This window comes from Poecile atricapillus, chromosome 1 (genome assembly GCF_030490865.1).
Source record: "Poecile atricapillus isolate bPoeAtr1 chromosome 1, bPoeAtr1.hap1, whole genome shotgun sequence".
Taxonomy (NCBI): domain Eukaryota; kingdom Metazoa; phylum Chordata; class Aves; order Passeriformes; family Paridae; genus Poecile; species Poecile atricapillus.
In genome coordinates, this window is record NC_081249.1 from 67,335,518 (window position 1) to 67,360,469 (window position 24,952).

At 42.0% G+C, this 24,952-nt stretch overlaps 1 protein-coding gene across 2 annotated transcripts in view; it reads left to right on the forward strand.

Moving 5' to 3' along the window:
• Positions 1 to 2,002: 2,002 nt before the first annotated feature.
• Positions 2,003 to 24,952, forward strand: part of STARD13 (StAR related lipid transfer domain containing 13) — a 287,017-nt gene continuing 264,067 nt past the window's right edge. The window contains exon 1 of one of the 2 annotated variants that reach the window (XM_058862448.1): positions 2,003 to 2,141. The gene's annotated coding sequence lies outside the window, so the exon portion shown is untranslated. The remainder of the gene's footprint in view (positions 2,142 to 24,952) is intronic. The other variant, XM_058862457.1, reaches the window with a different exon arrangement.

Consider the following 24,952-nt stretch of genomic DNA (forward strand, 5'->3'; position numbering starts at 1 on the left):
ACCGCCACGTGGGTGTGGGTCTGCATGGGGCAAAACTGTCTCTTTGGGAGGTCTGACCTCGTGTAGGACCAAAAAATGAAAACTGAAGCAAGACCCTTTGGAAGCCTGTGGGAAGCCAGTGAGCCTCTGAACAGGTCTCTGCCCTGGCTGTACAAGAGGGTTTCTGCTCAGGTTCCCCTGCATCACCCCAGCAAGGTCTCAGACACAGTGGAAACACCCGTTTTACAAGGCTCAACATTTTTTCCTCCGCCTCTCCCTCCAAATTGCTGTCAGACAGCGCATCTTCTTCAGCAGCAAAAGAGGGTGAAGGTTTTACCCAGCCCCGGTAGAGCCAGGCAGGCTGACCCAACTCCACCCCTCTGCCCAGCCCTGGGTGCGGAACCGGGATCAGGATCAGGCAGGAAAACCTCCGGCCAGCCTTGCCCCAGCTGCTCCCAGCACGGAAACCTCTGAACAAAATGTTCCCGGCTGGGAACTGGAAACGAGTTTGCTCCTTGTTGCAGATTTGCAAAAGACCTTCCACACGCCAAAGACGGTCCCTTCTGGCTCCTCCCCGCCCCACCGGCGGCCGATGAAAGAAAGCACTTCCACCAAGGTTCTTGGCTCTTGCTAACGGGGAGCTATTTCCTGCTTGGGGTGTGCTGGCCTTAGCCTCTGGAAATGGGAAATTCCACCCTGAATCCGGCGGGAACTTATTTCACTGACCGAAGTCCGTCCTGTCTCAGTGACATTCTGTGGGAATTTTTCCTCTGGCTTCCGAGGGTGGAAAATGGAGCTTTGTCTAGGTTTTTAATCCACCATCGGGGAAAAAAAAAAAAAAATCGTTGTAAAATGACCCTTTAGTAAATCTACTAAACTAGAAATTAGAAGCAAAATTAATTTAATTAAACCAGCAAGTCATTCACAGACTAGAGACAGCAGTATTTATAACAGCCGGTCCATTCTAACCTGCACCCTGAATGCACATCAGGGTATCTGGCTGCTGCTCGGAGTTAATAAAGCCAGCACTGGGGTTATGAGAGGTGCGAGGGGGGAAGGCCTTTAGGTCTCTTACTTCAGCTGGAAAAGGCACGGCTTTTGCACTGTGCTTACTGGTTCCCTTCCCATCATGTTGTGACTTGCCCTTTCCAGGAGTGAAAGCAGATCTACAGATGTTAGCTCACCTATGTAGGGTCTGAGTTTTAGCTTCGAGCACCGCGTTCCTGCTGCGCTCCCAACCCGCATCAGCGCTCCTCTCAGCCCGGGTCTGTGCGAGGGCTGAGCGCGCAGGGAGCAGGGGAGCTGGGGCTCGGTGTCCCTAAATACCATTCCTAAGCGGTTTGCACTGAAGTGTCACCGAGTTAAAGAGATGCAAGAAGAAGATGACCTCTCTGCCTGACAGGCACAGGGCAAAGCTGCCTGTGGGGAGCTCGCACAGAACGGCCGGGCAGATGTGGCAGGGGCAGCAGGAGCTGGGAGCCTGTGGGCAGACAGCCCTGCTGCATCAGGAAAGGGAGAAAATCCCAGGTGAGGTTGACCCAAAAGGCTAGGAGCACTGCCAGCCCCCCTGACATCAGGGGCTTTCAATACCCAGGACTTTTCCACAGGCATGGTTTTCCAGGGATAAAGTTTGGAATATAAAGCTCTAAATGGGGTTAGAATAGCAACTAAGAGAAAAAGCGGAGAAGCATTAAATATAATGGTAAATGAGATTATTTTTATGAAAACATTAACGCCAGAAGGGGCAAGGCACAGCGCCCGGCCCCAGGCTGCGGTGTCCCTATGGCTGGTGCAGCAGGAGCAGCGGCACCGAGGCGCTCTCCGAAAGCCTCCTGCGGCTGGGCTGGGGACACCCGGGCACCTCCAGCGCCGTGTCCCGGGGACAGCCCAGCTCATCTGGCAGCCGTGCCCCGCAGAGCAGATGCTGCCCGTGGCCGTGACCGGCGTGCAGGCAAGCAGCATTCCACATGTGCTCCCGGGGTCTCCCGATTGGTGTGCTCCGCTGAAGGGGCTGGCCCTTGAAGTCAGCTCCTGTGCCTGTGACAGATGATATTTTTATGCAAGAAAACAAAACCAGGATATCTGATGGACTGTGTTATCTTTACAGACAGCTTGGAGCTACAGATGCAAGGCAAGAAGTTTTATGCTTGAACTTCAAAACTGTGAGTGGAATTTAAAAGCAGTTTTAAATGCTTCCCTTTTTTTTAATTTTTATTTTGTGTGTGTGTGTATGTGTGTGTGCAACTTTGCATGAAGTATATATATCTGCATAACTTCATTACTGAGCAAGCTGTTGTGAATTCTCCGAAGATGAAATAATTATTGTTTTGGAAAACTTCACAAAGTGTTAGCTGCATTTACATCTGGACTAATATATGTGTACACTGAGGAAGAGAAGGATGTTCTTTTCAAGTGAGTGCAATTAGTCTAGTTGGAAATTATTTCAAATCATCTTTTCCACTCTGTTTGAGCAGGACTAGTTGTACTGAGGGAAAATCTCCTGGGAGTTATCAGCAAATGTCAGGCTGGTCTGTGTGTCTTTGTTACAGGCACATTTGATGTTTGCTTGTGTATGGAGAGGGATTAGGTAAAAACCTGCTGTTACCATTGTGTGGCACTGCACTTGCTGGATGAAAAATCTGTTGGTACCAGGTGTAAGAAAGCTGGCCAATTAATGATGATTGCAGTAAATTAGTTTAAGAGAATATTGTCCATTATTATGCAGATTTACAGAACTAATTCTAACAGACACATTGCACTAGCACAGGAGGATCATTTCTGTAGCTGAAACATTAATAACCTGCTCTTTCTTGCATAGGAATAATGAAATTAATTTCTGTGGGAAAGCTCTAGGGGTTGATACCCAGACCAGGAATCCAAACCTGAGCAGAGAGTTTGCCACTCCAGGCTTGTGATATTTTCACTTCCTTATGGGAACTGTCCAGGATGGTATAAAATGACCCCTGTCAACCTAAGGTGTTATTTTATATACAATCTTGTGTGAAAAGAGGTATTTGCTACAACTTTTCTTGATTCACTTTGATGCTAGTGCAAGCTGAGATACATACTCTAAAAAGCAAAATTAAAAATGTTGTCTTAAATCCTGTCTGGATTGTTCCACAGCTCTTTCTAGCTACCCAAAACAATCCAACACCTTTCTCAATTTAACATACATTTTCCTTAGTAAGCAGGCATGTTTCTCTACTCTTCTTCATGTTTCTCTTTCTTGGCAAGGGTGTTGCAACAGTTTATAAATTCATATTCTGGCGAGTCCAGGTGAAATCCAAAGGTTAAGTGAAAATTGTGGGTAAGTGGCATATTACTGCTAACTGGGTATAGCAGAAAGCCCATCCCTGGTGGATCCATCACCACTCATTCTCTGTCTGGGTGCCTCCAGATCATACAGCAACACAAACAGCATCCAGATGAGGTGTGGGCATACAAGTGCATTTCTGCTGCATTAGTCAGAGCACATAACATGGGATGATACCAACTTAGTACAACAGGCAGTGAGGCAATTCAGTCCATCGCCTGCTGAAAACTAAATGTCAGTATTTCTTTAACAAACAAACTGCTGGAGTAAACTTATAACTTTTTGCTACTTTTCTGTCATTGGCTGCAGAGGTTTTGTTACACCACTGGCTTCTCTAAAGTCAGATATACTGTATCATCAAGCCCTACAGAGAATTAATCTGAAATTGTTGGAAATAATACAGTGATGATAGATTTCCTTACTTTTTTCTCTATCTTTTGTTGGTCACTACAGTAGGGACAACCTGGGTTTACCCAGCAGAGCAAAACACAGTGTTTTTCCCAAAACTGAATTTGGCACCAATAGAAAAGCGCTCCCACAAAGAAGATCAATGAAACTGGACATATTTTGGCCAGAGAGGCCTTCTTAATTGATGTGGAGGAAATCCTGAACAGAAGAGGCTTGCTCATAGATGTATAATTAATTAGTGTTCTGTGTTGAACAAACTGCAGCATTTTTATTTCAATAATGTTAAAATCAGTACATTTTCTTTCCACTTTTTAAAATAGCAAATGAGGCTTGAAAGAAAATCTAGGCATATATAGAAATGCATTTCAGCCAACTGTCCTTTAAATGCTGATAAAGTCCTTAAACTAAAGGGCCTCTATAATCCTTATAATGTAAAATGTTTCCTCTTCATGTCACATGGCTTGATTCTTCTTGTTCCCTTAATTTGGCTGTATTTTCTCTATATAGATATTGCTGCTGAGATAGAATGGGCCAGATTCTCAGTTAGCAAGCATGAATAGAGAATAACTTCATTGAAGTCAATGACATGACCCTGGATTCATTCCAGTGTGACCAGAGTTGGAATGTGGTTCAATACAGGCAGCTGCCATCCGTGCCAGGCTGGCCTAGGAGATAAACTAAGAGTTACTGCAGTAGTGTGTGTTGCTAGCAGAAGGATGGTCCTGCCAGCTCTCACCTCCAGCTTCTTCCAAAAGCAAAGATTAAAAATGAACAATCTCAATTATATTCCATGAACTTCAGCTTTGTGTCTCTAGTCTATACAAAGTTGAAGCTAAATCCAGCTATGTGCCTTCCTACCTTGTCTAACTCTTTGACATCTGTCTCAAGAAAGCAAATGTACACATTATTCTTTATTTTATTCAGTCCTGCTCAGAAAGATTTCAGGTTTTCCTTGATAATTTTTATGTAGTGTTCTGTAGTGGTGATGTTGTTTTAGGAAGCTTGGCTTCTTGCTGTGAAAGTGCTGCTCCCTGTGATACTCCTGGAAACTGCTTCCCCATTCCTGGAGAAAGTTCTGGTTTCCGTCTCTGTTGTGTGATGATAACCACACTGTTCCCATGGCCACCTACCCAGCAAAATAACTCCCAGGTCTTTGGTGTGGAGACTAATGGGATTATTTTGTATTATAGGTGGGGCTTCCTTGCGACCGTTTTGATTTCCCTGTTCTGCACGGTTGGACAGACCAGAGCTCCTGCACTACAGAGAGGAGAGGTTTAGTGTGGCTCTCTGCAGGCTCTGTCCTCTCTCCTGAGATTCATCCCAAAGACATTAGCTGGCCTTGTTTCAAATGGGGGAGCCAGCTCTGACTGATACTGCTGGTCAGAAATACCCAGTCATACCTCTCTTACTGCATCTAAAGAACTGAATTCTGTGATATTTTTACCACAGCAATTCTTCTCAGCTACTTGGAAATGCCAGAGCGACAAAAGGGTCTGAAGGAGATGACTCTGCATAGGCTCTGGGGCTGAGGCTGGTTTCCTAGTTACTCCAAAAGGCAAACAAGAACATGGTATGTTCAGATTTTAAGGAGTTCATTACAAATGCTACCTGCTGTGAGGACTTCCAGGAACACACACATCTCTAAGCATTCAGTATTGCCAAGAAATAAACACACCAGCGAAGCCAACGGGCCTGCTCTTCTTTGGTGTTTCCCAAGTTCCTAGAATGAAGCATGTTCACATCTACCACTGAAGTGGGGATTAGATGAAGCTAAGACTCAGCTGAACTGTAGCTAAAAAAGTTTATTTTGAAATACTTTTTATCCTTACATATCAGACATTTTTGTGCTATGTGGGCATGTTCTCAACAACAGCACTCTATTTATCAAAAATAATTTAGTAAATTCTGTCTGTATGCACACAAGGTTTACCTTACAAAATACTCATATGGTGTATGCAGCCTAATTACAAAATTTTTATATTTTTTTTAAATTACCAAAACTTTAAAGTTTTATAAAACCTTACCTTTTATAACCTTTAGTATTCTGTAGAATTTTGTTACTGATAATAGGTATGTATCACAGGCTGTTATTTTGGAGCAAGTAGCTCCACTAGGAAACTAGGAAAATGTGCTTGATATTTTTATTTTTAAAATTAATATTCTGCTTCCACATGTGCATTTGTGAGATGAGGATGTTTGTTGTGCAGTTAGTCAACAGGGGTTATGAAAATGATCAAGCAGGTGAAGAGAAGCTGAGCATGTACAGAAAAGTCCACAAAATTAAGGAGGTCTGTGGACCTAAAAGATAACACATTGGTCACAACACTGCTAATATCTCTGTTTTTTCAGGACTGAGAAGTATCACGCTATACTCTCACAAAGGCTTTGCAAAACTGGGGCCTTTGAGTCACCTGAGAGAAGCTGTCCAGAAGCAATGTGTGAGAGGAAGGGAGTTAAGGGCAAAGGAAAGCGCTGTAAAAACAGACTGGGGCTAATACAACACAAATGCTCCTTGAAGCTGAAAATGAGAAAGCACAAAAGCTGTCAAGGGGAAAGATGAGGGTATGAGTAAGAGTCATGTACCTCTGATGTTTTTTGCCCTTTGTGCTATGTGTCTCATGCCTTAGGGCAAATGAATAATACTCTGTTTTGAAGACAAATTAAGTTACTTTAATTAACGTATAACGCATTGTTTTGAAGACAAATTAAATTACCGTAATTAAATTGCTGGTTGTGGGTTCTCAGGAAAAAAAAAAACTCAACTGTATTCATATGTCAAAGGTAGGAGCAGCATTTGGGATCACACATGTAAGAGGAACATGCAGGGCTGGAGGGAGGTGCACCACTGAGCAACCCAGACCACGAGCTCTCTGGCTCTATCCAGAAAAATCAGAGGGATCCCAAACACTGTTGATCCCAAAACCTTTACAACCACAACTGACTTTTTCAATATTTGAACCCCAGATGCTTTAGTGCCTGTGCTACATAAATATATATATATATATACATACATATATATATATACACATACATATATATATACATATACATATATTATGCATACACACACACACACAGACACACAGACACACACACATACATGTGTATATATATATATATCTCCAGAAATTACAGCAGTCTGAGTGGCATATCTAGACATCCTAAAAACCCCTACCTTTTTCAACAATTTTTGTATCTTAAAGAACCAGAAATTGATGTGGTTTCTCTCTGTCACTCTGTGAATAAAGAGCAAAGAGCTCTTTTCCTGGCATGTTATTGTAAGGACACACATAGGTGAATTAAGTATATTTTAAACAGGGAGCATTTAAAGACTGGTTGTGAAAAAACGAGTGGGACTGACTCTAATATTTTGGAGTTTAACCAAATAAAAAAAAGAAAATAATTTTGGATATTTGGCATTGTCTCAAGCTGAAACTTTGAAAATTCCAATCTGTATCTTTATACCCTGATGTATATCTTTACACTCTTATATCCTTACACCTGTGTTCATGCCTTCATACCTATCTTTGTTAACCTGCAGAACTTAGTCCCACCTAATTCTAACTCTTGGAAACAAGTGTGGATTTATCTTTTGTACAAGGTAGGATCGTAGCCTTGATGTAAACCGAGAACATGTGTCTCAAAAGAAAATCCAGGCAGCTGAAATGGAAAATAATTAAAGGTAACATAAACACTCATTATTTTTAAACACTTTCTAAAATTTTTATGGCTGGCTGGAGCAGAGTCTACTTTTGGGCTGAGCAGTGCTGCAAAAAATCCATTAACCTAATGGGAACAGAAATAACATATGATTAAGGTGCCCTGAAACATTCTGTAAACTCTGCTGAGAACTCCCTCCTGTGTAATTTTTGCCTTTGAAATGTTCTGCACCAAAGCACAGCAACAGCACCCACAGGCAACTCAGGCTGGAGAGGAAAGATAAGGATGCTCTGCCCCTTGTTGTATCAAGAGAGCAGTATCAGGAAGGAGGACTGTGACTGTATTTGTTGGAATTTGGTAGGGGTTAAGATTTAAAATATTGCAAAACTCCGTGAGAGTTGTGATGCCAATATAGGATCGGGATATCAGTATCAGCATAGTCTGACATGCCTAAACACAAACATTATTGTTGAGGATGCCTGTGCTGTTGCTATTTCATCATTTTAATTGCAATAATACCTAGAGGTGAAGCTGTGCTGTGCCAGCTGCACGCAGTGCATGACAATACAGCTACATGGTGTGTCTGCACTCCACTTGTTCTGCTCCACTTACAAAAAAATACCTGTGACCTCAACTTTGAGGTGATTTAAGCAACCTTGCCTGGCTGCAGGGCAGAGGTAGGGTATAAAACCCCACCCACTCTTCATGCTAAATCTGAGGCCTCTCTTGAACACCCCATTTTCCAAAGGCCTTTCTACTATTTTCATGGAGGGAAGAGAAGATGTGCTGTCTCTGTTCAGTCCTGTTTGCTCTCTCTATGTGGATGTGAATCCCTGCAGGCTGGGGAGCGACAGTACCGCATCGTGCCAGGCCCACAGCCAGCACCCACAGCCATGAGAGCATCTCACAGGCTGCAGAAGGCACAGCTGCACCTCCTGCCCACAATACCCCTGATCTCAGCAAGAGGGGTCCCAGGTGATGCTCCAGCACTCATTCACAGAATCATAGAACTAGTGAAAAAGTTTGGACAAGGTCTCTAAGGTCATTGAGTCCAGCCATTAACCCAACAATGTCAAAGCCACCACTAAACCACGTCCCTAAGTGCCACACCCTCGTGCAGAGACACACGAAGGAAAAAGAAGGGGGAACCTTCCTGAAGCAGTTTTTCTAGCGTGGTGGAAGAGCACTGTGTTGTCTCTCAGGGAGCGTTGCACACAGTTACTCCATCACCCCTCCAAGGAATTCAGGCATTAAAACTTCAACACCTTAAATTATGCTGCTGGGGTCAGGAGCTGTGGTGCCTCAGGCAGGTATCCAAGCCAGCCATGCTAAAGCTCACACAGAATTTCCAAGCACGTAAGTAAAAATAACATTCCTCCTTATGTTTTTGGCTCTTGCTATCTCTATTCTGACATGGATTAAGCAACACACAGATAGCAGCAGAAGGAGATGCCAAAGAGAAGGATGTTTTATATAGATAATTGTACGCGCAGCTCACGTGTAGTGGGGGCAGTGATTTCAAATGCTGCCAGTGATTTCAGTGGCTGCTTCAGTACTGAATCAGAGAGGAGCATTCCTGTTGCAGGTCCTCAGTACAGGTTTCTGCAGCACTGAGGTTGAAAGTGTGTCAGTGATAGATCTGTTCTTCATTGCTGCTCTTCACTGGTGTATGACACCTTGCGATGAACGCACTGTCCCTTTTCTTTGCATTTTGAAGGTGACTTCCATTTACCTTTTCCCCCAAACTTTAATGCCAAATGCTTCTTAGAAATATCTTTGTGGATCTGAGATGCTGCTCCATACATTGTGCAAGTGTAAATTAACTAATCTTGCAGAAGTAATTGACAGAAAAGTAATTTCCCTTTGTCATGACAAAGAGTATTGTAGTATGAGAGTAATGACTACAATTTAGGCAGCTATGAATTGTGCATTAGAGAGCTCAAGAACTGAATATTGCTCACAATGAAATTTAAATTGCATTTCTACTGCATCTAGCTGTTTATAAATAACACTGCAGTTACAGCCACAATAGTAATTTTTGTCACCAATTTCTTATGGCCACTGACAATAGAAATAAACGATCTAGCTAGCTGATGGCCACTGCAATAAATGGAAGTTAGAATACTCTTTATTAGGCTCAAATTTTGCTAGAAATAGGAACAAAACCCTGGATACAAGCACAGCATGAAGTAAAAGTGCCTTGAAAATTTAAGTAATCATTTAGCAGCTAGCATCTCCTTCCATAGCTAGTAATTAAAAAAAAAAGAAATAAAAACCAAAAAAAAACATGTCTCCTTGAACTTTGTTGTATAAATTGGCATTTTGATACAAATTTCTGGCTTGAACCTTCTTCTTAATTTACCTGGAAACCACATTTATACGTAGAAGAATATGCTGTTTAATATTGCACTGTAGTGGGCTCCAAAACCTGTTGGATCCTGCACACACAAGTATTTGCACCAGTCTGCAGCAAATTCTACATCTTTCAGTGATGTGTAGTACACCCTGTGCCTGCATCCTTGGTGCAACAACCCCCTCTGCCCATGAGTGCTGCTGGCATCCTTTATTTACAGTTAGCTTGTGAGACTGATCTTCCTGTGCATAAGGGATAGATAAAGGCAGTCCTGCTTATGGTTTTGATATTTTTGCAGCTCATCAGCATGATAGAGCCCACCAGCAGTCCTCTTTGATCCTGGCAGGTCTTCCTAGAGGGTTAGAACTCAAATCCATCATCTTTATGTGTATTTTACTATGTGTGGATGTGAAATCTGTGTGGGCATTTCTCAGCAACATCCGAGCAGGTTGGCTCACCCACACTGCTGTAGTCACTGTCAAGTCCTTGCTGGATTTTATAGATGAGCAGGGGCTGTCCTCCCCAGGGATGGTGATGCTGGAGGGAGGGGCAGCCACATTTGCAGTGGGAGCCTGCTGGTCTCCAGCACTCTTCCTCCAGCCCAGGTGCCACACACATGCCCAGAAACTCTCTGCTTCTCAGAAACGCTTTCTCTGAGAAATAAATGCAGCACCACCCAAATGGTAGGAGAAGAATGCAACAACAGCTTTTCTTTGTATAATATAAAATATTTTCGATTGTTCTACACCATCTCATTTCTCACAGTTTTTACAACAGCAATGAGTCCTCAAGACAGGGTTTCAAAGAGGAAAATGGAGTGTGTTGAGGCAGGGCATGGGGTTAATAAAGTCCTCCAAAGGAGGTGACACTAAGAAATGCAAAGCAAAGCAGACACGGGCAGTGCTGTATGATGTGGGTTGGCTCAACTAAATGGAAATGAGTATCCATTACATTTTTATAAACCAGGCAAAAATAATCAGAGGTTGAGATAAACTAGCTTGAGTGTGAGTACAAGCCCTGCTGCATGCCTCTCCATGATAATAGGATAAGTTACAGATGTAAGAGCTTTTTTTCTGCAGCCTGTGAATTAGCTGGCATAGCTGAGTATGCAAGATTTTAAAACATACCCTGGTTGTTTAATGGTCCTCACAGAGAATGAGTGAAGGATCTGAAAGATCAATGGGAAAAAAAAAAAAAAAAAAAAAGAAAAAAAGGCAAGATTAAATAGCAACAAAGAAGAAAATTAATAATTTTTGTGCATGACTCTCCTGTGTTTGTTTTTTTTTGCAAGCAACCCTAACACTGTTTTCTGCTCCTCTAACCCTTTCTTATCACTTAGTAATTTTATAGAGGTACGGATATCACAACTTGCTAATGCCTGAGAAGAAGCAAAGGAAATAAGCATCCCTGTGCTGCCAAAAAGCATAAGAACATGAGTAATGGGAAAACTAGTTTTATGTGACAACTGGTGAGGATTTACCTTGAAAAAAGAAATACTCAATCTGAAAACTTACACCTTGAAATTGGTTGTAATTGGAAGCCGCTATGGTAGAGCAAATTGAAAACCTTTTAAATAGTGGCCAAAATATTTTTTCTTTAACTGAGACTTGCATATTAGCTTCAGTCTGAGAATAAATATTTTGATTCAAGAATTTTTTGATAGAAATCTATAATTACCTTTGCAATATTGCTGGTATCCATCTGCTTAGCGAAGACTCTGACTTTATTAGCTATTTAATCATCTGAAATACTCTATTACCAAACGCTTAGGGAGAACAATGCCTCTGTCAGATTCTGCAGCTGTTGGGTTGTGTGTTTAATAACCTGTTATATTTCAGACCCTGTAGAAATTAGTCACTGAAACTTCTCTGCTTTTAATCGACCCCCAGGTCAAAGATACGGTTAAACTAAATCCTTTTTGAAGCCAGTTTCACAGAATTTCTGTCCTTGCCTAGGATTTAGAATGCATCAAATTCTCTGTCAGCAATCTGTGTTCCTCAAAAATGTTTGAAAAATTGTTATTTTAAGGTCATGTCCTTGTGTGTGTGACAGCTTAGAGGCACTCTGCCCCAACCTCAGCAGGAGCAGGGACAAGGGAACTGTGCTGTGCTGTTCCCAGAGCTGCAGCACCCACCCATGATCTGGGCAGCAATCCTATCTGATGATAAACCTCCAAATTGCCAAGAAAATGATGGAAATAAGGCCACACCTGCTAGTGAGGATTCAGCCCTGGTGTAAGTAGGAGTGATTAACTCCCAGTCCCTCTCCTCCTTTTTCCATGAGGTTGTCTGCTGGAGGCAGCCTCAAGAAATCCTTCTGTGGCCTGGGGCAGTATTATTCTCTGTGCTCTGGCCAGCTCCATGTCTTTTCTCCAAGAGACGCTATGGGGACAGAACAACTGGGAAGTCTCTGGAAATTTGTCAGGACTTAGAAAGCATGCAAAAATGTTAGTGACCGTGTACCTGGTTCTCCTGGTAGAGCTGCACCCATTAGTAAATCCCGCATCTTTTCTGAACGTGAGATGTCTGTGGCTGAGTTAGTTAAGGAGGCCAGCCTTTACCATCTTTATTATTCATCCAACAGCTCCAGGACTGTCACTATCAACAACTTGTAAAGCCAAGAAAAGCCTTCTGAGGAGCCCAAGCCTTGTAGGCCATTGCAGTAAAGAAAGAGAAACACTAGGATCTACAAAAGGGAGGGCAACTCATGGTAGTCATCATTTAAAATATCAATTTATACAGGTAAGGAATGAAATTACCTAGAACCTAGTTTGTTCCTCTGCCACTGGCCTTCTCTCCTTTACATCCCTTTGCCGTGAGTTCAGTCTGCATCATTTCCCCCACACCATATCATCTCCCTCCATTGCTGATCCCAGATGAAGCCACCTGAAAGGCATGGAGCACAAGGGAAGCAAAACGCAGACTGAGACTGTTTAGTGTGTTTCTCAAGCATTAGGACTCCAGGGACAAGAGACTTGGCTTACAGTTGGTCGGGGAAGGTTCTGCAGCTGCCTGGAGGTGGGAAAACAAAACAGTGTCATTAGTTTTACTTTGTTAATGAGACATCAGGGTGGGTCTCTACAGCTGGAAAGACAAAGGGTAAATGGAAGTCAGGCCTATTACACAGGTTCAACAGATGTCTCCTAGCCTTCCCAGAGATGATGGTAATGAGAGCAAATAGCTCCCAGCCCAGCCCATAGTGAAGGCTTTCTGTGGTAGGAGGACTTTGCAGCACAGTGACTGAACAGACAGACAGATGGCTTCACAGCCTCACTTTGCTCCAAACTCATTTGGGGGCTGGAGAGATGACAACAAAAAAAACCAAAACCCAACAAGCAGAAGTAGAAATAAAAAGTAGAAGGAAGAAAGAGGAATGAAAGTGCACATTCACTTAACCACGGTCAGATGAGCATGAGTTGCAGAGTACTACAGAAGTAGGATTTGAAGATGTTATTTTGAAGATTGTTACTATGTTAGCTATATTAAAGGTGAAAGTTTAACTATATTTAAAAATTTTATATATATAAATAATATATATATATATATAAATATAATAAACATATATAAAAGTGTTTAAAGTTTACTATGTTAACTTTAAATATGAGAAAAAGGAAACCAGAGTGACAGGTGTTAGTCTGGAAGTTGAATCTACTGCTGTTAACTGAAAAGTAAAGAATAGTTAGTCTCACAGTTGAAAGTTTCAATAGAAGAGATGAGCTCAGAGCAGGGAGGACCACAAATTTGTGTCCATGAAGAGGACAAGAGAAGATGGCAGTTTCATCTCCTGAAACCAGGATGCGAAGAGCTGTGTTTTGTATGGATTTAAACGAGGTGGTTCAGAGGATGCCTGAATATGACAATAAGGACAGAGTGCTGGCCTAACATTGCCAGGATCTGACCTTCATAGAGCAAGATAAAAGCATTGGCAGCCTAGAGAGAGCATCCTTGTGGTGGTGCTTCATGGGCTGTTGCATGGTCACAGCAGTGAAATGAAGAGCAAGGATGTCCAAGTAAAGTTTTAGTGGCACTGCATCAAATGCTGAGCAAGTCAGTATCCCATTTACATCATACTGAAGCACAGTCCAAATTACTGTAATTACTTTTTTTAATGAAGACTAATGTGCTTTTTGTCTTCAGTTTGTGTCCAGCTTTCCCAAGTCTGGTTCCTGTACATTCTCAAAGCTTCTTCTTTCTGTCCGGACTTCCAATTTCTTGAACACCTTTTCTCCTTTTCTTGCTCTGGATCACTTTCTGTGCTGGTTTCTCTTAGTGCCTAATGCACATGTTATCATACTGACAATGGCATATTCTCTAGATTCAAATTCTTCTTTAAAGCACTTTACTTCTGGGTAACTCTCCAGGGAAAACTGCCTCATGTGCTGTTGTCTGTTTCATTTATCCCAAAGCATATCCTTGCTCAGGTTCAAGCACATCTGTTTCACATCTCTTTATCTGATGTCACTTCTCAGCCCTTCCTGCTTTTCTCCTTCCTGCTTCATTGTTTTAATTCTCTGTGTTCATCTGATTTACTGTGTCATCTGTGCCAAAACTATTTGGCCCAAATCTCATCCTAATTATGGAAATTTACTCCACAAAGATGGAGTGAGAGCAGTTATTCTGGTGTTGCCGATACACCAGGACCTGAATCTGGGATTGATTTCTTTCTTGCAATAGCATGCATGATTTTGGCATATCACTGAATAGTGAACCTGCTTTCATTTAGAGTGCTCAATACCAAATGTAAAATTTAACAATGATAAATTCTGAAAAAAAACCCATTGTATTGTAATTGTCTGTCTACAAATGATGTCATCTGGCAAACAGGAGTCACTAGAGAAGCTCCTTACAGTGCAGTCATAACTGGGAACAAGATGGATTTTTCCTGGTTGTGTAAGCCATTATAGCAACGTGACAGGCAGTGTACCCTTCAGCAGCCTACAGCAGAAAAGGCTTTAAAGACTATATTTATTTTGAAACACTTAAAAATATTTTGAAAGTTCTAATCTCAGGAATAAGGAAGAAGGCCGGGAATTGTTGCCTGGAAGTTGTGAAGCTGCAGGAAGGAATAGCATAAATCCTTCAGTTCATCAAGGACAAAATACTTTTACATAAATACAGCTTGACTCTCCCCTCATGCTTCTTCTTCACCTGTTACTCAGCTCACTGAAACTGCATTTTCTCCAAGCATCCCACTTTGGCTGAAAAGATAGCATGGCTTCTTGCCAGATAAAAAGGCTTAAAGATATTTCTATGCCTATTTGATTTGCTATGAATGGACAGAACTTCTGGCTTTTTCACCATCATCTCCTCACATTCCTGCAGCAAATCTTTCCTGTTACGCTCTGGGTCTCCCTAACTCCTTGCCTCTACAGGTTAGGGGACACTGAAAAAATGTGTAACCCTAGAGAGTGATGACAGCTTTTGCAAAGCATGTTGTTGACTTGTACAGATTCAAGCAACGGATGGGGTCTGCCAGGGAATTTAGCCATGGGCCCAGAGGCTGCCTGGGAATGCTGGCTGGAAAAGCAGTTCCCTGGCCAATGATCCTTGTGAATGTCTGAGCTGACTCACAGGTGAAAGGGAGAGTCTCCAGAACTATTGCAATCCCCTGCATGAGATACCCACACAGCTTTCCTCTATGGGACAGAGGGGAAAGAGAGACGAGACACAAGTAAATCGAGTAAGTAAGTCTAATATCCTAGGCATCAGTAAAAGGACAAAGAAATGGTTTTGCTGAAGCCTGGTTTCCAGCTTGGTGCCCTCAGAGCGGCCTGAGGATGGGAAGCACCCACAGACTGCTTGTGCACGTTTTCATGCAGCTGCACCTTGGTAACTGCCTGTGATGTGTGGCTCAATCCTGCCCACGTTGCTGTCAGGAGGTGACATCAATAAAGGAAATCAGCTGACACAGATATCACACTGACACATATCAGAAATATTTCAAAGCCATTCAGCACCTCCAGTTTTCTGTAAGCATTCACTTCTTCTGGCCCTCCTTGGTCTCCCTGACCTTGTGACATGTCTGTGAGCTGCTGACACTTCATCCCTGAGTTATGACAAGAGCTATGGATTTGTGCTGTCCTGTTTTATGATTTATCATTTGTACTACAGTCATGACTAGAGGCCTCAAGCAAGATCAGGGCTTCACAATGCAAGTCACGGTAAAAGCATGTATTAGAATACAGTCCTGCTCTGAAAAGATGACAAACAAAGGTGGGAGGATGAACAGAAACATGGAGATGTGAAATGCGATACCCACTGAGGACCAGAGCAGGGAGCAGCAGTGTTCCTGTCCCCTGGCTCCTGCCTGCCCACATCCACACTCTGTTGTCTGCTACTCCTCCCCATATCCTGCTCTCCAGGGGCTGTGGAGGGGCTGCCACCTTCCTGCCTCTCCACAGCTCTGCCCAGGAGACACATCTCTGCCTCCCCCACTGGGAGCAGCCACAGCTGCATTGCTCCCATGCAGCTGCTCCATCACTGCTGCTGCTGTGGCACTCCCAAAGTTATTAAGCCCCCATTATTTACACAGAATAATAGAATTAAGGCTGGAAAAGGCCTCTAGATCATCAGGTCCCACTGTTAATCCAGCACTACTGTGTTCACCACTAAATAGGATCTCCAAGTGCCACATCTACATCTTTTCAGGAGCCTTATAGGGGTGGTGATTCCACCACTTCCCTGGGAAGCCTGTTCCAGTGCTTGACCACCCTTTCAGTGAAGATTTTTTTCCTCATATCCAATCTAAATCTCCCCTGGTGCAACTTGTGGCCATTTCCTCACGTCCTGTCACTTGTTACCCTGGGAGAAGAGAGAGGATTTTCACCACTGAAGTGGTAACTGTAACTACCAGCACTTGTTGGTTGTCACCTTCAAAGTGAGACCAGATCATCTCTCTTCAGAGCAAAATAAAACAGGTAACTTAAAGTGATTGAAATCTTACATAGAGAGGTCTAGGATATCTTTGGTGCAAGACTGACAGTGTACTAAACTGAAAGCTCAGAGCCATACTGTGGGACAGCTGCATCCTATCCCCACTTATGAGGCTTAGATCTCACTTTTGGCTCTACCCAAACACTGTCCTTGCTTTGCCTCTGCAGTACTTAGGGGATAATTGGAGGATAACATTTTTCCTTCTTTTGTAATTGTTATTGCACTTGGCATTATGACCAGAGCTGTTCTCTACATATAAAAATGCAGTTCACAGAGCTTAACCTCAAAGATGGGTGTGTGGACTAGCATCAGCCCTGGATTTATATGAATAATACATTGAACAATGCTTTGAAAATGTTATAGACCTAACACTCCTGTAAGTTCAAAATTATATAGAGAAGAAAAATGGGATGCAGGCTTGGTCTGAAGATTTTCAAAGAGGAAGAAGCCAGACTGTGCTTACAAAAAAACGTGGTTATGCCCTTTACGAAAAAAATGAAATAAAACCACTGAGGGCAGCTCTGGCTCCCACTGCTCATAGGAGCACCAGTGCAGCAGTCAAGAGTAGGCAGACATGCTGAGATAGCACTAGTGTGACAAGTAGGTAGTAAATTGAGGGGCCCTAGAGGGCTTACAGTGAGGGCTTACAGGAGACTCTGATGCTGGCTGGACTCCAAAGCCTGCTAGAAAGAACAGAAGATGCTGCTCCCAAAGAACCTGGAAACTGTGTCTTGCATCTAAGGGCAATAGAAACATTTTCACACTGGCAATGCCACTGCCAAAGTTAAGTGGAGGGCAACTTGTCCTTCATCAAGCTTTTGTAATGAGGAGAGAATGGCACAACTTGTAGCTCCAGGCAGATAGTCTGTCTTGCAACGTCTGAGCCAATTTTTGGAGCTTTCATGACAGAAAGTGTTCACTCCAGCCAATATATCCTCCACTGCTTAATAATAACCCTGTAACTGTGGCAGGTGGTACCAAGCAGACATTTTCTACCTACTCAATCTTCAGAGTAACTTGAGCACACAGCAAAGACCTGCATCACAAATACATCAAGGAGTATTTGCAAGATGTAGAAATTCCTCTTCTCCTCTCAGAACCAGGGAGGGTCCACCCTTCCTGGCCCATGTGCATGTTTCCCATGTGTGCTCCACAATTTTCTCTGTGTGTCTGTTTAATTCCTTTCTTCATAACACACTTCAGCCTATGTTGCTTATTTCTGCATGATATAATCACCATATAATGCCACAAGGAGTGGAAACTTCTCCCACAAATATGTTTATCAGGCTATTTTTTACCACTTAAACCTTTTGCATGTATGCAAATAATGTCACAGTAGGCAATCTGTGATCTCATCCCTAGTAGGACATTTGCTGCTGTTTAATTCATCTTCATCCTTTTTTTTTTTTTTTTAATTTTCCTTTCTACTTTAATTTTAATACTTTTTATTGCTGCTGTAAAATAGACACAGAAGTGATGCTGGCCTTCCTCACAGTCAGTCAACCACTGCCTTCGTGCCTCAGCACAAATGTCACATATGTCATGAGCTGCCCTATTCATTGACCAAGAAGCAGCCTCAGCCCACAATGAATCATCAAACAAATGCACTTTCACCAGACAGCCATTTTTATGCCTTGTCTGTGTGAGACAGCTATTGACAATCCAGCAGCTCAGGCTGGTTTCCCTTTCCAATTGCTGTCAGAGATATGAGTCTGATCTAAGCTTCTTTAAGGGTGAGATGCAGAGCAAGTAGGACACACAATTTTATGGCATCAGGCTTTGCTGCTTCCACTTCTCAGTGAAAAAATCTAGTTGTGATGTGGCATGTGGTCTGTAAAGCAGCTTGTCACCATGTTCCTTCAGGAAATGTGGCAGAGCTGAGCTGCCAGTGGGGCTGCCCTTCAGTGTCTGAAGCTCAGACACCCAGTCTGCCGTGAGAACTCTGTCCCAAAAATGCACAGTAAATACAACACCAGCATGAAGAGGTCTGGGGATCAAATCATGGCAATTCATTTTTGTGGAGACACACCCATTAAAAGCTTGGTTGCTGCACTTCTCTTAGGCTGTTGGTATTTACCAAACAACCTCAGGCTACAGCGTCAGCCTTGCAGGCTGGATCACAGCTCGTTTACTGACTGCAGTGGCGCTGTAGGAACAAACATTATACCTGTGAGGTGAAGATGTGTTATTAAAGCCATAAAGATAACAACATTGCTCCTAAGTGGAGAAATTTAGCTCAGTGTATATTACTGTTAAATGGCAAAATTACAGTTGTAACAATATGGGGATGTAAATGTAATTGTGTATAACATTGTGTAATCATTAAAATCCATATAAATTTTGCTCACTCAAATTAAATACAAGCAACTACTGCTTGACACCTGAAACATTAGCATAATATTCATGCCATATGGCTGGCATTTTCTATTTCTTATATGTCACTCTTCATTCTTGTCAGCTGCTCACAAGAACTTGCCAGATAATATCTAGACCATTGCCAAAAATGTCTAACAGCTGGTGTGGTACTGGTTAAACACTCTGTAATGTTTCAAACTTTAGTGCTTCCATCTATGCACTAGAGAGATGGTTCTTGGAGCAGATGTTTAAGCTTTGTTTTTAAATTAACTTCAGTCTGCTTTTGTGTCAGTGGTGTGTTTTTATGCTCCATCATGCTGCCGCCTTCTGTGAGATGAATGAGCTCAGCAGCATCCAACCTTAAAATACATCGACTGTCATGATAAACTCTATGTTAAAAATGCATCTCAGACCACCTATTAGCAGAGTTGGTGATGTCTTCCATGTCCCTCTGTCCATGTGATCCTCTTTGCAGCATGGAGTCGTGCATCTGCTCGATGCCCTAGATGCCACTGGCTGCTGGAGCCCTTCTCTGATTCAGAAATTGGCACAGAGGCTCCTAATGCCCAAATGAGATTCCCGAAGCATCCAAACCACAACGTGGGCTTAAGGCCCCAGCACTGCATGGGCATGGTTTAGAGCTATGTCTGCCCCAGCTAGGGATTGAGCAGCAGGGTCTGTACTGGCACCCAGGCTTGCACCTGAAGTGGTCCCTAACCCCACCCTCAGCTTATAGAATTTGAGGTCACAGAGTGGATGACTGAGAACAGGAGACACATTTTTACCCTTGTAAATACCCCTTAAAACAATCCTAATGACTAAATCAGGAATTCTCTAATGTCTTCTGCATGGAAATCAGTGTGAAATCTGCTCATGCTGAAATCCATGTACTTGGATGATTTACATATGAAGATTTTTGATGAGCCAGGCACATGAATGCCATTGAATTAAACAAGCATCTAATTTCATAACCAATCTGGTTTTGTGGATAGGACATGCAGCTCCCTTGGGGCTGTGAGCTTAAAACTCTGATTTACACCTTTGGAAAAGAAGATTCCTTGCTTTTTTTGCTTTACTCTTCTTTTCCTGGAAACAAGGAGTTATCTTACCTTTTGCTCTATCAGGTTCTCTTCCAATTGAACACACTTCCCAGTTAAAATACTGTGTTGAATTTTGGGGCACTGTGATAGGGGGCATTTATTGAGAAGGTGCTAGGACATTTTCAAGTGGTTTTTCAGATGGCTTTGTATGGACAAAAATGGAGAAAAAGGAGTGCTGGAGAGAGGTGACCTCTGCCCCACCAGAACTGGACAGTTTTACCCTGCTAGACTTCTTTACCTCATATAGACAATGACCTTTTTCACATGGAGGCATTTCAATTTGGGCTACCTTTAGGCAAAGGCCATCCTTTCTGAGCCACAACTCCCCTGTTCTGGCTGCCATACAGGTACACAACAAAAAAGTGACAGCTGAGTGAATAAGCTCCCCATTTAACACAAGGCAAGAAATAGAGGTATGGACAGGCAGATAGTGTGGGTAAATATATAAGTTCATGCTATGGGCATTGGTCATAGCATGCCTTCACCAGCATCAGTGATTTTTGTCATACACTCATTTTTGCCAAGTGGGATGCATAAACACTGGATATTCAGACTGTGGCTCATGCCTCTCATTTTCCTCTGCCTGCATGTGCAGACCTGCTGAAATGGAAGAAGTGCTGGCAGAAGACTTGTGCACTACATATATCAAAAAGTAGATTTGGACAATTTTTATTCTTTGCAGACATTTCTGCTGCTATAATGTATTCCTGGAAATTATCCATCTTGGATAATGGATGGAATTAGATTAGAAACAGGACAAGATGCATTTATTCACTGAGGATGACTTGGATAAACTGGTAAAAAGGGGTCTGCAGCTGGGCCTTCAGCATCTGGTTTGTGTGCACACAGAGGAATCACAAAGGATTTTATCCTTGGCATTAGCTGTAATAGGATAAACATATTGTCTGTTTATTGTAATACAGTCTTTTACCCACATTAGAAATCATTACTGAGACATTCTTTATCACATAACAGCTGGTATCACTTACTCCAACAAGGTGTTATCCACGTGAAGTCCCTAGTTGAAAGGAGTTGAAAGTTGAAAGGAGTTGAAAAAAACTATTACAAAAATGAAAATAAGCTTCATATTTGCTGAGGAATAAGGACATTACCTTTGGCCAGAGAACTGCATCAGGCTATTCATAAGGTTTTTTCAGTGCTCTGGGATCCAGGGCAGGAGCAAATGTCAGCCTACTCATTTCTTCGTGCAAGATCAGCTCTTTTCCTAAGGAAAAGCTTTTCTACACACCAAAGTTTGCAAGCTCATTCCTGAAGCTGACTATCACATCGGACACTCTTAATTCATTTAGATGCTTGGTGCACCCCTTAAAATTATTTTCTACTTAAAGCATTTGGACACTGTTGGACGTCAGGCCATCAAGACCATGCAAAAGGCACGATAGAGCTGAGAACAGGGATGCTGCTAGGACCACGCTGCCCTACTTTTCCTCTCACACCTACTTGTGAATGTGCTCATTGGCATGTAAGGGTTTGAACTCAGAAGTAGGGAGCAAAAGTTAAAAACTTCTGCTAATGGATGTTCATGCTGTTTTTTTAAAATTTTTGTCCACAGAATCCATAAATAGTTCATTTTATGCACAGTAATTGACACTAAAGATTTGGCACAATTCTGAACTCCTGAAACTAAAGATGTTGGTTATCAAACTATGATGATTTGCTGCAAAATGAAGACTAAAAAATGACATAAGTAGATGTTCCTGGAGGCAAAACATGTAGTACAGTGCAGTTCGTTACTTAGTAATGTAGCATACAAATGTGATTGTAATCCATCATTCTTACCACCACCTTGAACATGTTATAGCTGAAGTGTGGGGCCATCCAAGCACCTCTATGACTTAGGTAGTAAGTTCTTTTCAGCTCAGGCCATTGCAAATCCATCATTTGCAGTGTTCCATTTACATTCTTTAGTTTACGAATGTGAGTTATTTGATGGAATAATTTCAGTGCAAAGGCAACCAGGTGATGCTTGTGCCTGAGTGTCAGCCAGCAGGCTGGGAAATCAGTTCTGCATTTTTTGCTGTTGATAAACGTAGCTATGTGACTCTTTTTTAATGATTATTTTATGCCTCTGTATTGGTATAAGATACATTAACACAAGGCTTCGAAACTCAATCTTTGCCCTGCATATCCTTCCTACACATACTTAAAGCATTTGATTTGTCCCGTTCTCTTCAGCAGCCTAATCAAGCTCATAATCAGGAGTGTGTAATACTTAACAGGGTAAGGCTTTCGCTCCTTGCAAGACTGCCAAAGAAAGGCAATGCTGAGCATGGTGGTTGCAACACAAAGCTGTTAAATGTTTCTTTTATGCGCTTCTCTTGGCAACAAAACTGTGTGGATGGACCCCCTGCCAGCACCCCACACATCCCCTCAGAGGCTGCCCCACAGGTTTGAGGTTAGAAGGTACTGGAGATGCCCAGTGTGCAAAAACAACCACGTGTATTTAAATTCAACTTAGCCTGTAAAGTGAAGTACAGGGAAAGAAAAATAATAAGAAAAATCTTCTTTTCTTTTTGATTTTATTCCTTTCTCTCTCTGTTATTTTACTACAGCATGTCAATGCCTTCTGCCATGTCAATCCCATTCTGACACGGGAATCTAGAAGTAGCCAAGCTTTTTGTGCACTGTAGAGGGGACACTGTGCTCTGGTTTACAGAATCCACCTTCTTTTCACTGGGAGTATTTCTAAGACCTGATTTAGAGAGGCTGAAAGGCTAAAATAGTTGTCTGTATTAAGCCTAATTTTTATCATGGATTTCATCAAAACTTTTGTAGAGACTTCTTAATGCTTAATTTCTCAGAACTCCTCATGAGAGTGGCATACTTCCTCCAGCTTCACAATGTCCAAAGCAACAACTTAGAAAATCAGTCAAAGAAACACAAATAACTCACTGTTAAGAAAATTCAGGGGGTTTTTCCCCCAATACTTCTCTAAGAACAATTTTGCTGAATTTTAACGCAGGAAAACTGCTGTTGTCTATTTAAATTTCTTAACTAACATTTAAGGTTTTCACTTGGCTGACACTTCTTGGCCTTGCATTAATCTTGGGATTGTTTCACAAGAGACCCAGGGAACACCCACTGATAACAATGTCAAACATTCAATGTATTTACTGAACGTTTCCACTTGCTTGATCATTAAGGCATGCCTTGGGTATGAGGTCACCAATGTTGTGTAAGTGTAGAATTTATAGGGTGATTTGAACTATAGGGGAGTCCTGACATGTTTTTGGCAAATACTGTCAGATACCATGGACTGATGCCACTCAGAATTGTAGCTCTGGGATATGATCAGGTTCTAGCATGAACATTTTGCATTAGAATTCAAATCTTCTGATTGCACAGAAGTTGGGAAAAAGGTTATTTGAACAGACCATATATACACAGGAGGAACTTTTTGCTAGAACACATTTTCTTGTCTGTTAAAAAGATTAATTAAACACTAAATCTTTTGACAAACAAAAATGAAAATGTAGTTTTAGAAAATCAGACGAGAAAGATTTACATCAATGCAGCAAGCAATTGTGCTCTCCTTTTTAATTCTTCATTTAAGCTGGAGAGAGCAGCAAAGGACTAAGAAGGTGTCAGTGAGGTGGATTCAGCAGCAGCTTGGGCTGTACCCATGTCTTGTCCTCCTAAACTGTACCACCGAGTTTGCCAAACGTAGGAGCCTTGCAGTGCCTTTCCCTGGCCTGTTTAAAACTCATTTAAATAATGAACAAAATTTTTCAGTTGGATATTAGCACCTTTTAGATACAGTGATGATGACTTTGGTTGCCTTAATTTGCCACTTCTTTATTTGTATTGTTGTGAGAAAAACCTAAGGTTTGGAATACTTGATTGAGACCAAACGGGAACAGGACCTGGACCTGTGCAGCTGCTGCCTTTATCATGTACCTGCCGCCTGACTTTTCTGACTCTGTTTTTCTTCCAGCCTCTTGTTTTGCATGTTTAAATTGCAAGCTCCTTCAGACAAGACCAATTTCTCACCACAGATTTATAGAGTCTGTCATCTGTGGTTGTGCTGCAAGAAAAACAGCCACGAAGGCTGCAAAGGCAAAAGCTGCCACTCGTGTGGGAGATTTCAGCAGTTCTATTCCACTTTGTCTAAAACATTGAAATAAGGCCACTTCTGGTGTTGTGCACATTTTAATCCTTTGCAAAGACATCAACCCTTTGACATTACTCCCTCTAATTGGACTTTGTTTCATAATGTGAGTTTTTTCCCTTAACACTTTAGAAATCAGAAAGTGTTGTTGGCAGGTTGCCAAGTATGAGAGGCCACAAGTAAATGAACAGTATTTCAGCAGGGGTTCTAGAAAGAAATACTCTCCTGGTATTGAATTAGACTGTATTTATTCATCCTACCTATAATGCAAGGGAAGGAGATGCAATAAAAAACACAGAAAGTAGAATAAGAGGAAGGAGAGATTCTAGGCCTAGGAGTACATATTAGAAAGATAAAGATTAAACAAGACTAGATGCTCTGTGGACAGGGACTTTCATAAAGGATGCAGGGCTGAGACACAAAATACGAGATTTGACACATATTTTATAGGGATCCTTAGCAGAAATATTTTGTAAGGATTCTTAGTGGAATATGCACAGGATGATGTTAATGAACAGTCCTGCTTTTGATACATAACATTCATGGAGTTCCCCAGTTTTTGGAAATGTGCTGTCTAGCCCTAAGAGTCCACTTCTTACAGGAAAGGCCTTTGAATAATGTTTCAGAAATTTCTGACCTTCCCCCTAGAAGATTTTCAGTATTGCTTTTTAAAAATAACTTCTTTTATTAAACCCATTTACATGGAATAAATGGGAAAATACT